This window comes from Durio zibethinus, chromosome 10, assembly GCF_047325235.1.
Source record: "Durio zibethinus cultivar Kanyao isolate XHJ-2024 chromosome 10, ASM4732523v1, whole genome shotgun sequence".
NCBI classification, from domain to species: Eukaryota; Viridiplantae; Streptophyta; class Magnoliopsida; order Malvales; family Malvaceae; genus Durio; species Durio zibethinus.
The window spans coordinates 28,883,002-28,895,683 of NC_143171.1; the positions used below are offsets into that span (position 1 = coordinate 28,883,002).

The 12,682-nt window shown below is 28.5% G+C and overlaps 1 pseudogene; it reads left to right on the forward strand.

Moving 5' to 3' along the window:
* Positions 1 to 9,259: 9,259 nt before the first annotated feature.
* Positions 9,260 to 11,138, forward strand: LOC149516658 (serine carboxypeptidase-like 51; annotated as a pseudogene).
* The last annotated feature ends 1,544 nt before the right edge of the window (positions 11,139 to 12,682 follow it).

The following is a 12,682-nucleotide window of genomic DNA, read 5'->3' on the forward strand; positions in this document are numbered from 1 at the left end:
TCATAATAGGGTTCTCACTATTTTGCCCCAAATAATTTGTTGTATTCATTTATTATTATTTTTTTGTATAAGGGGTCCTTTTTTTTTCATTCCCTATCTTTGAGACCTTTTGTGATCTTTTATTTTTTTCTTTTTCAAGTAGGTTTTTTTTTTTTCCAAAATTTTCCTTCTAGCGTGGAAGGTGATCCTTGGTTGAGGTTTTTTAGAAAAAAAATCATAATAGGCTCAAAATGGATAGCAATGGATAATTTCATTTTTATGAACAGTAAAAGAAATGTAGCCATTTTTCATTTCAAATGTGAATGCCTTCTTTGAAGACCATATTTTGAACAAAGATAAACTGATTAGATGCCTTTAAGACATGCTTATTTTTCATAAATGATATCTGCTCACAGATTGGTTTTTTTGCTCAAATAGTCTCTATAGATTAATATAAATGAGTTTTCAAAATTAAATCTCAAAATTATTATTTATAATTGTCCAAACATTCACCATTTGAAATTTGAGAATGGGAATAAAATGGATATAGAAAGTAACAAAAAATAATGAAAGAGAAAATGTAATGAAACACATCAACTTACCTTTTATTAAAATGATAAAGAATAAAATCTTATTGCATAAAAGAAATCTTGGCATTACTCTAAAAGAAATCCAAGCAACTTTCAGCTAGTATCAATATCCTTGTCCTTCTTCAAGACTATGCCTTTGTGTGATTAAGTGAAGGGTTTTACTACCATCTAATTTTTTTAATTCATCGAAGCTTACCAAGCTTTTTCGGATCAAACTTTGCACCTTGTGCTTGAAACCAGGACAAGTTTTTATAAAATGACCCACATTCTCATTATGATAATCACACGTGGTATTAGCATCATACCATTGGGGATAGGGTGGCTTTAATGGTTTTAAAATAATAGGAGATACTAAGTTATTTTTAACTAGTTTGAAGAATAACTCAGTGTAAGCCATGGGGATAGGCTTAATGTGTGCCATCTTTTGGTTATTTAGAGATCTCCTTAAACCACCCGCTTGGTTATTAGGCATTGAAGCTAGGGTAGCAATAAGATTAGGCCTATATATGGGTGCTTAAAAAGTTGATTGGTAAGCTGGTAGTGAAACATGATGGTAAGAAACTAGTGCAACATGATTAATGACTGGATAATAGGTAGGATATATTGGCTGTGGGTATGAGGCATAACTTCTGAACTACTGTCCTTGAAAACTCACAGCTTGAGCTTCACTTTTTTTTTTTGGACATCCTACCTTTCTTTGTACTTGAGGTCTCTCCTTCCTCAAGCTTGCCACTCTTAATGGCACTCTCTATCATTTTTTTAAAGATCACAATATTGATAAAATTATTAGTGGCATTCTCAATCATTTTTTCATAATATAAAGGCTTCAAAGTAGTCACAAATAAAATAGTCATTTTCTTTTTAGTAAGAGGTGGTTGAACTTAAGCAGCTACATCTTTCCACCTCTGTGTATACTCTTTTAAGCTTTCATAAGGTTTTTTTTCATACTTTGTAGAGATAGACGATCTGAAACTTAGTCTATAATGTATTGTATTGGGTGATGAATACCTTTGCAAAATTATTCCAAGACTAGATACGGGTTCAATCTAACTGGACATAGCACATCGTCGCTGAGTCAGTGAGACTATCTTGAAACACATGCATTAGTAGTTCTCATTATGAGCATAGACAGCCATTTTACGGTGACATGAGTTACCAATATTTTGTTCGATCGTATTTTTCAAATTCAGAGATTTTAAATTTTAGTGGAATAACCACATCTGGAACTAAGTATAGTTTAACTGCATCTGCAGAGCCAAAATAATCCATTCATTTGATAGCTCACACTCTCTCTTCTAAAAGGTTCATTTGTTGCATGCTTAGGTCTTTCATCACCTTAGAAGTTTTCATCTTTAATCCCTCTTTCTTTTTAAGATCATCAAAATCAGGGACCTTAATTGGATTATACACCTTTGCCCTAAGGGTAAGATTAGTGTAACTATGAAATGGCACTTTAGGATATGCCCCAAAAAATGGCATCCGTGGGGCTTGTGTATTTAAAGGAGATTAGCCTTGATTTGGGCTAACCTCGAAAGGGTGTAGAGGGTCCACAATATCCTATTTCTCATTTAAATTGAGGGTTTTTTCTACTATTATGCCTTTATCTAATTTCTTTAGCATTTTCATTATCTTTGTTAACTCTCTTTTTATCTCTTCCTGAGCTTTCTCGATCTTATCCATATGGCTATTTTGCTCCTATTCCATTTGCTTTCTTTGCGATCGAGTATTATATGGGTGATGGGTAGGTTGGACAGGAATCTTCGATGGTCGAGCTATCCTTGAACCTTTGATTACCACAAATTAAAATGCTTGTATTACTACATGCTTATGTAATGAAAGAAGGATTATAAAAATAATCTTAATATGCAACCACCAAGATTTCACATTAATGCATGTGAGATAAAAAATATACAGTCTAATGTTATCTTACTTTAAATGAAAGAAAAATTGATGAAAGAAAAAATATTCAACTAACATTGATTTTATCATGGCAATTTATGCAACATGACATATACGATAGTTAATGTCTACACAAGAAAAATCATTGCAAAAATGTAACCTAACCATTGGATTTTTCTGCAAAAGGGAAAGTAAGGCTCTAACTATAGGTTAGGTTCCCTATGGTCACTATATGTGGTTCATGGTAGATAGTCTAAAGGTTCTCAAATTATTCCTCATATCTTTGTCCATCACAGACTAGTGAGGCACTCCTATCCTCACCTATCACAGGCTATAAGTGGAAAAGATTCAATTTAAGTGAGAGTATTTCGCTAGCCACTATAGAGGCATTAAAATCTTACGAAACCGTAGGTATTTTACTCCATCCTAGAAGGATGAAGCTCGAGCATAGAGCTCATGTCATGCACATGCATATGAATGACATAATTAGCAAACAAATAAATAGAATGAATGCATAAAAAATATTTACAAAAAATTTAATTTTATTAGGCTTTTGGATAACACGAATTTATTTACTGGTCTAACTCTTAGCATGTCCCCAGTAAAGTCGCCAAACTGTCATAACGTCTAGGTCCATAAACCTATCGCTAGATATTGATTTAGGAGTCGCCATCAATTTTTTTCTTTAGGTGTGATTGGCCACCTAACTGAATCTTTTCCTTTTTAAAGAGAAGTCCTAAATTTGACTTAGGTACCTTTAAAAGGTAGATTCAATGTTTGTGAAAATAATAGGTCTTGAGAGTACGGTTATGTGTGAGGAATGTTATAGAACCCCCACAACGTCAATTAAAAGATGATACTAGCTCGATTTCGCGTTATCCATTAAGCTTTAAAAATTTTACTAAGTAATTAATTATTGGAATTATTCTTAATTGACTCTAATACTTTTGGCAAAAAATTGAAAAAATTTTCTCACTTCAAGAATATACAAAAAAATTACTGTTTATTTTACACAGGTTCTATCGTCAGATTATTTAACATTAAAAAATTTTCAAGAAATGAAAAAAGAAAAACAAAAAAAAAATAATGCTTCAACCTTTGATAGGGATCTCTTTCATTATTTTGTTTTATTTTATTTAAAAAAATTCACGCCTTTATACAAGAAAAATTGATACTTTCAACTTTTTCTTAAAGCATTTTGAAATTTTTATTTTTAACAAAAATTGATACTTTTAACTTTTCCTCAAAAATGCTTCTTTGAAATTATTATTTTCAAGAAAAATTAATACTTTCAACTTTTTCTCAAAAATACTTTTTTAAAATTTTTATTTTCAAGGAAAGTTGATACTTTTAATTTTTCCTCAAAAATACCTTTTTAAAAATTTTTATTTTCAAGAAAAATTGATACCTTCAACTTTTCCTCAAAAATACTTTTTTGAAAATTTTATTTTCAAGAAAAATTGATACTTTTAACTTTTTTTCAAAAATACCTTTTTCGAAATTTTTACCTTTAAAAAAAATTGATACTTTTAACTTTTTCTCAAAAAACTATCTCTTGAAATTTTCATTTTCAAGGGAAATTAATACTTTTAACTTTTCCTTAAAATGCTTTTCTTTTGCAATTTTTATTTTTGGTATTTTAGAATTATCATCATTCTTTGAAAATATTTTTATTTATTTTTTCCTAAAACTTTCACTCAAAAGATGAATAAATAATTAATAAGCAAAATAACATAAAATTACCAAAAAAAGAATTGACCTTCGTCTTGGTGGCTCAATAAGGTTGTTGGAAAATAGGTTAAAAAAAGGGTTCTAACTGGGTCGGATTGCCCTTGTAATAGCCCGCGGGTTGGAGCGATTAGGTCGAACTAGAAATGGATCAAAATGCTAGTCTTCAAAGTCAGGTTGAATATCTCAAACCTTTTACGGTATCATTTTCTATTTTCATAAATGAAACCCTATCTTCTTCTTTATTTTCTTCCCCTATTTCTATGAAACCAACTATGTCATCCTTCTTACCAAACCAAAATTTCAACCACCAAACAAGGCTGTCGTTACCTCTATAAATGGTTGTTTAACCATCTGTACTTGTTACTTCTTCTAGCATCTACTTCTTTAAGGCACTGACTAAGGACATAAAATTCACAACCCAACAAATAATTGCCAAATATCCTTTTTGTAGCTGCAACCCACCATCGTCACTATTGGTATTTCCTTTTTCAAACTGACTTAGAACTCGAAATGAAACCTAAAATTAGCCTTCCTTACTAGCTTTGGAACTCTTCTTTCTTGTCACCTATTTCAGATTGAAAATCTCTACAAACCCAACATTCTAGCCTTTGTTTTTATTATTGCTACCAAATTTTATTACTATCAAATTATGTGTATGATTATTGCATTTTATTGGCTTTCAACTGTGTTGTGTGTGAGGATCATGAATCAAGTGTGCTTGCTGGGTATGGGTAATTGTTGGGTATAAATGAATGCTTCTAGGTTTGATAGAATCACTGAGGTAAAGTATTGTTCTGCAACTGTTGACTTTATTGATGGTTTGGTAAGATATCAAAGCTAGGTTAGGGCTAATGGTTTAGAGGGATATGCTGGGACTTTGGTTGATGTTTTACGGCTTGACGAGGATAGGAATTGAGGATTGCCAAAAGCAGTGGATCGAAATTGGCAGTGGTGAACTTAGGTTTTTAAAAGGTTGAATGGAATTGACAAGAAGGACTCTCGATGGGTTATTTATAGGCGATGATGGAATGCTGAGTGCTAGCTATCTGCTGCTTAGGTTCTATTGATGAATCTAGAATTGTTGTTAGGTTAGAATTGGTTTTGGATACTGCTGGTAATGGTTGTCCCCATTTGGTGGTCCGTCAATGGATTAAATAATAATTTGAAGATAAGATCTCAATTTAAAAAATAAGCATCCTATCCTTTTCAATATGGATTTTAATCTCAAAAAGCAATTGAATTTTAAACATTTAATCACCAAATCTTATCACTTGTTTTATCTTTTTTATTTTTTAAATTATGTTATCTTTTATTCATTTTTAAGGTAGGGTGTCTCCATAAAAAATAATACTTTTCATTTTGAGAGAATTAAATCATCTTATATCTTCCTAGTAATCTTATATCAAGATAATGATTAATCCTCCTAGTAAACTTTTTTTTTTTTAGATACAAAACAAATATAGTATATGATGATTATCATTATATTCTATCTATTATCATATGCACCAAACATGACCTTAAATTATTAGATAAACAATATATATTAAAAGTTATACTAGTAATTTAGATTTTTTGGAAAGAGATTTATAATAAACTTTAACCAAATTTTCCTTTTTTTTATTTGTTAAAAAAGGTGTAGTTACAATTATTTTACTTTTTATTTAAAAATGATTAAAATTTTTATTTTTTAAAATAAATTTACAAATATTTATTTGTTTATTGTTTATTTTAATCATATTGTAAGTGTGCATAAAATAATCTATAGTTGTAAATAAAAACTATTCTCAATTTCTTATTGCCAACACACCTCTGTAATGTCTTAAAAAAGAAATCCATGGGTAATTTTAAATAAAACAAATATAGAAGGTTTTCACATGCTCTCTCAAACTCTTCTCATCTCACTTCAATTCTTGCATAAGGGTTTTCTCATACACCCTTTCAAACCATAAAACTTCTCTAATAATGAATTGACCTTTAAGAAATATGTCAAAATCTGAGTTTTTTTTTCTGGTAAATCATTTTTTAACTTGGTTTTAAGTTGATCTTTACATTTTCGACTTGGTTTTATCGTTTTCTTCAAGTTTTTTTATTACTTTTTTATGTAGATTTTTTATTATTAAGTCATAAACTTTTGGTTTTCATTGTTCTTTTTTATTTTTTTGATAATTTTTTGAAATGTGTTTTGATTATTGATTGATAAAGTTGAGGGTTTGATTGTTTAGATTTGGGTTTTTTACTATTTTTTTTATTTAGGTTTTGATTTTTTGTTGAGTTTAAACTTTTTCAAGAATGCAGTGAGCATTATTTGAAAAGATGGTCTGTTAAATCTTATATATTGCTAAATTTATATCTTTATTATACAATTGTTGAAGCCTTTAATTCGAGAGAAGATGGGAAGGAAAAAGAGTAAATGGTTTTGGATGGTGAAGAAAGTGTTCAAATTATCTTCTAATGACTTGCATGTAAAAAAGGTAACTAATTTTTTTTTTTTTTTGGTTTTCAAATTTTTCCCTTTTTACTCATTAATATGATTGCCATATTTCTAAGCAATTAATATTAGACATTTATGTCGGCACCTTTCAAGATTTTTTTTTTCTTCTTAAAATTTCATTTTAAGACAGCCTCTGAAAAAACCAAATATCTACATCCAAAACATTTTTATGGTGATGAAATTAAGCCTAAACGTGTAAATCATTTAGTGATGATGAAAGATGTTGATGATGATAAAACATAATGATGATCAATCATTGAATATTTTTATTTTTAATATATATTTTGCTTTTTATGCATGCATGGGTCTTTTATGGTGTTTAGAAGGATTTTGTCAGCTTTAAATTGCTTCTTTTTTTTTTGTTCCATTTGCCAACATAACAACATCGTTAGAGTTTTCACAGCAAAGGAATAGAGTAATAGCAGAACGTGACAGTTGTGGTTCTCAAGTACGATTTTTTTTTTTTGCAAAAATTTGTATTTTCATTAGTTATTTTTTTGTTTTGCTTGAATTTTTTTACTATTTGTTCATATCTACATTGATTTTGTTTTATCAGTTCCTAAAATGACATGGTATTGGTTCAGTTTCCGTTTTTTACCAATAATTGTTTATTAGAATAAATGAGTTTTTCTTCGTACTTAGATTTTGTAGGTTTTATTTAGTGATAAGCTTTAGTAAGACAACAATTTCATTTTTTCTATTTTGTGTTTATGTTTTGAGGGTTTTCTATTTCAGGACTGTTAGATATATAGACTTTATTTTAGATTGATTTTGATTTGATATAATTTTGACAAGAGATGGGTGAGGAAATATGATTTTGGTTTGATTATATTTATACTTAATTATAAACAGTATATATTCATAAAAGATGAATTTTCTAATCGTTACCTAAAAAAAAATTTCTTCATAATAGTCTCAAAAGTATAGATAGAGAAAGATTGTATAAAAGTGAATTATTGCTTTTTCGTCACATGCATTATTTAATATTCTGCTAGAAAATTAGAAATTGTTACTATTTAGTTAACAATAACAATTCAAACAAGTGAGTCCCAACATACAACTTTTTTTTTTTGTTTTAAGCAATTTTTTTTATGTAATTTTTTCCTTCTGTTTCTCGATACAGATCTTCAAGAAAAAACCAGTTCACTTTTTGTATCAAGTTTTAAGGAAAAAGGTTTACTTATTTTATTGTATTATTTGTTTCTTATAAAGAAAGAAGCCATTGTAATATCTTTATAGGAAGACAGGTTCTGTAATCTATAGTGTAGTAAATGTTGTTTCTATTTGGTTTAGTTGAGAAAATTTAGGGGAAGATTCTGGATTTTGGATTTTTTTTTGGCTACTTTTAGAGTTGGTTTCTTCTTGGTTTTATGTTCTGAAAGTTTCTATTTGATTGTTAAGAAAACGAGGTGAAAAGAAAGGGAATGTGTTGAGGAATTCAAATGTTTTTGCTTTGGCTAAGTTTTTAGTATTCTAATTTGACAAATAAAGAAAATTTTTTGCCTTCTTGAATTTTTTTTCTCTTAAGAAACCAAACAAAACATAAAAGTTCAAGACTTACATAATTTAATTTGAAAGCTTCAAACTCGATTCCTAGAATTATGGGAATTTCAAATTTTGAGTGTGTGATCTTATGATTACTAAATTCCAATTCTTGACATTCTTTACAATTATTAACCATTTTTGTTGTCATGTCATTCATGTAAGCAATCTACCATATTTGAATAACTTGACTAATCTTTTTCCTTTTTGTTAAGGTTAATTCACTTTTATTTTTAGTTTTTTTTTCATTTAATTTCAAATATAAAAATATATACTAGCTCCCTTTCATAATCTCATGCAATTTATTATACATTTTTTAGGTGAAAACAACCTACCAAAACAAGCCAGTAATTGAAATTTTCTATTTAAGGTATGCAATATGTGATTTTTCCTTTTATTTCATAGCCTTTTCAATCTACTTCCTTCTTTGAATTAAACTTGGTTTAACTATAGAATATTTATTGAGTTTTTAACATTTTTACAGTAAGAGATTGGGGTTTGAAGAGAATAAAAAACTCGGTCTCAGATCAAAGCTTCTACATTAAGAGTGAAAATAAGGAAAATGAGAAGAAAGTGTTTAATAGACATAAAGGTGACGATGATGGAAACAAATCTGATGCTTTTGATTATAAAACTAAAAACCAATAGCATAACAAACCCAATTCCTACAATACTTCATAATTTACTACTCCTATGTAAAACTTTACTTTATTTTGATCATTTTCATTTGTTAAGTCTCATAGTCATAGCAACCTGGATTGTGATAAGAAGTAAGAACTACCAAGCTAAAAATATTTTAATTTTTTTCTTGACTCTTGAAAAAAATAAAAGAGAAATGAAGAATGAGAGCTTGCCAAAAAGTAGGAGTTTGAAGTTGTAAGGAAAAAGAAAGTCGAGAACCAAGTAAGTAGCTTCATAATATATACAATTCTCATTCATTTTTATTGAATCCAAAAGTTTTAATGTGAATGATTCTAATCTTGTTTTTTTTTTTTTTTTCCTTAAGTTGTATTATATTGAAGTACACATGTTTTGGTAGATTTATTAAAGTCCTTACAAAGTTGAATAACTTTTCAAGCCATGGTCGATAATTTTATGGCTACAAGGTGGACTTGTAAGTTTTCTTCATCAATTTGGCATTACCTAAAATATGAGACAAATATTGTTTTAAATTTATATTAGATGTTTCATTTTGAAAAGCTGAGGCTCAAGGTTATGAATTTTGATTGATTTTCAATTCTGTTTCAACTTTGTATTTATTTCAATGTTTATTTTCTTTTCAATATAGGGTGCCTCATGTGTTGGAATTAGAAACTTTAAAGAGATTGCACCATTAGACACCAACTTAAAACCAAGGAATTTCACTTCGTTAAAAATTACAAATCTTTTGTTAGTGGTTAGTCAACCATAATTCAATTTACTACTTTAATGTCAATACTAAAAAAAGTATATATTTGTAATTTTTTCAGTTTTAATGGAATTATATGATTTTGATGTGATATAGGACAACCCAGTTGGAACATGATACAACTATGTGGAGGATACAAAGTTGTTGGTGAAAACTAATGATGAATTAATAACTAATTTAACTACTTTGCTAATGGAATTATTTAATACAAATGAAAACCTCTAGAAGAGTCCTCTGTATATTGTGGCAAAGTTTTATGGAGGAAAATTTGCAGTCATTACCTAATTATCAATTCTAAAAGTTATTGAAGTTGGAAATTCAAAGTTAAAACTTAAAGGTAAACAACTGTTTGAGAAAATGCTTGACTTTGCTTCTTTTAAAGAAAGAAAAGACTCTATTTTGTATAAAAAATTGATTTTTTTACTACATATTCATGTGAATTTGAAGTTTTTAACTGTAAAAGTTACCTTAGGAGATAGTTGAATCTCCTCGAAAGATTTTGTGCTAAGTGACTTTATTTAAATTGTTAAAAGCCCAATATATTTAACTTGGCAATGGATTTTGAATTGAATGCTTGCATTGGTATTATCTAAAGATTTTCTTTCTATCTAAATCTATAATTTTCTCAGGGACTTATTCTCAAATATGTTTCACAGCTTGACAACTATGGCCTGGAAAATTCAAACGAAGTACGAGGCTTAGGTAAATGTGCTTTTCTGTTTGTATTTATATAATTTTATTTTTATCAAATCCTAAAAGTGTCTAAGTTATATTATGTAATCTGTAAGCGTTAAGAAAAAGAGTTGATTCAATTGAAGCGTAAGCAAAGTTGAAAGGAAGGTTTTATATCAATCCAGAAGGTAAGCTTTTATTAATCATTCGACTTCGTGGGTATGTGTTTATTGTGACATTTTATTGGTTTATGAATCTAAATTCTAAATATTAGCATGTTTTGAATCTTTGTTTTCAGTATTAATGTCATGTATCTAAGGACGAGAAAGATCTTACAGCTCTTGCGATTGAGACAGGTAGCTTATCGATTCTTTTTCAAAATTTAGAATAATATTTGGTTAAAATAAGCTTGCTCTTTGTATATTTTAATGTCGGTATTCATGTGCTGATGTTTGAGATATTTTGTTTAAAATTCAATTATAGTGTGTTGTTTGTATAGTTTAAAGTTATTAAAACTTTGGGCAATCTGTCATTTTGATAATCTAACTCAAAATCGAAAGTTAATTTGGTAACTTTATAGCTATTGTGAACTTATTGTCAAGCTCGCATGTTTTGATATAATGCTACATTGTCATAGTAACTTTAGGGCAAATGGTTGTTGTGAATGTATTGGAAATTATTTAATACTTTTATAATAAATAATTAAAATTTGAATCTAAATTACTATATTTGTTCTTAACAAATGTAGATTTTCAATGGTGTTTTTCTTAAAGTGAATAAGGCAACAATGAACATGCTTCACCTAGTTGAACTTTATCTGACTTAAGGGCATCTTTTACTTTCCTACTTCTTTGCTTTCTGTTTTTAATATTTTATACCCTTGCAATATCTTATTTTTCAATAATATATGTTTCTACATACCCTAATCTTAAAAGTGTGAGAAAATTGATTTACAAAAAAGGTTATGGGAAGTTGAACAAGTAAAGAGTTGCTTTGACTGACAATGCAAAATCGAGCAAGTCTGCATCTTTTGCATTTACAAAGTTTCATGTTGGTATTGAACATTTACTAAGCACATTTTTTTTTGTGTTGAACATTTACAAACCCTAAATCCAATTATGGAAACAACTAGTAAAACATCAACTAAAAAAAAATAACTACTCTGATTTCTTTTTCCAAACCCAACCATGACCTGTCACCTTTTTGTCAAGCTTGTTTCTACCATTAGCCAACACAATTCAAATATATGTAATCATTTTCAATTAATTTAAGTCAAAATTTTCTCTTCAGTTTTTTAAAGATTGTTTATTATATATTAATTTTCAAGCATAACAACAAGCTTGGAGTTTTTAAGAGTTTACATAACAAGATGATTTTTATTTAAGAAAGAGCATGGTAAAACCTGAATACACCCAGATGCAAAACTTTTGCCCTAAGATTGCCAATATTCAAAGCAACAATGGCTTTTAATCAAATCATAGCAATTACTAGTAACAATCTCAGTCAATTAGAGAGAGCAAGAAATGTATTTTTTTACTTTTATTGTTTGTCTTCTGGGTATTAGTGGATTGCTTTAATTCTTATGTAATACTTTGCGTTTCAATCTAGATAAAAGGTAATCCATGGATCATGGATTCATGGTTATGCTTTATTATGCCTTAAGAAAAACAAAATCACCTATAATACCCTATATTATTACATGTGTAACATAGATTACTTTTGTTTAAGTGACTTATACTGTTTATATATCAAAGAAAGAAAAATAGAATATAAGACTTGAAAAAGGTTTTATGTGAGGCATTTGATTGTCAATATTCCAAAATAGATCATACGACCTTAAATTGCTATTATGTGAGACATTTGATTGTTAATATTCCAAACAATATACAAGCATATTTGGAAAGAAACTAAACATCAAATAAGATTGTTGAATGCTACATTCTATAAATGGCTTATCTAACTCAATTATGGTAAACAGAATCTCACTTAATTCTCTAACACCTATTGGAATATTCTCAACTTGAAAAGCTTAATTCAATCAATCTCAGTAAGACATAAATTCTAGATACATTAAACCAAACTATAAGCATGTATTAAAAAGAGTAAAGTTTGAGTATGTCTAGATCATAATAACGAAAAAACCTATAGCATTTATCTTTGTAGAGATGTTATTAGCTATAGAAAGTTTTGAATGCCCTTAATTTTCTAATATCTGTTACTACATGCCTAAATTAAATCTAAGTAATCTATTGCCTATGCCAATTTAGATGTATGGATACATATATTTTTGCTTGTTTTGGTTGCATTATTGCTTCAACCTTCTAATAACCTACAGTTTAAGCTAATGAAACCTACGAAGAAACATGGATA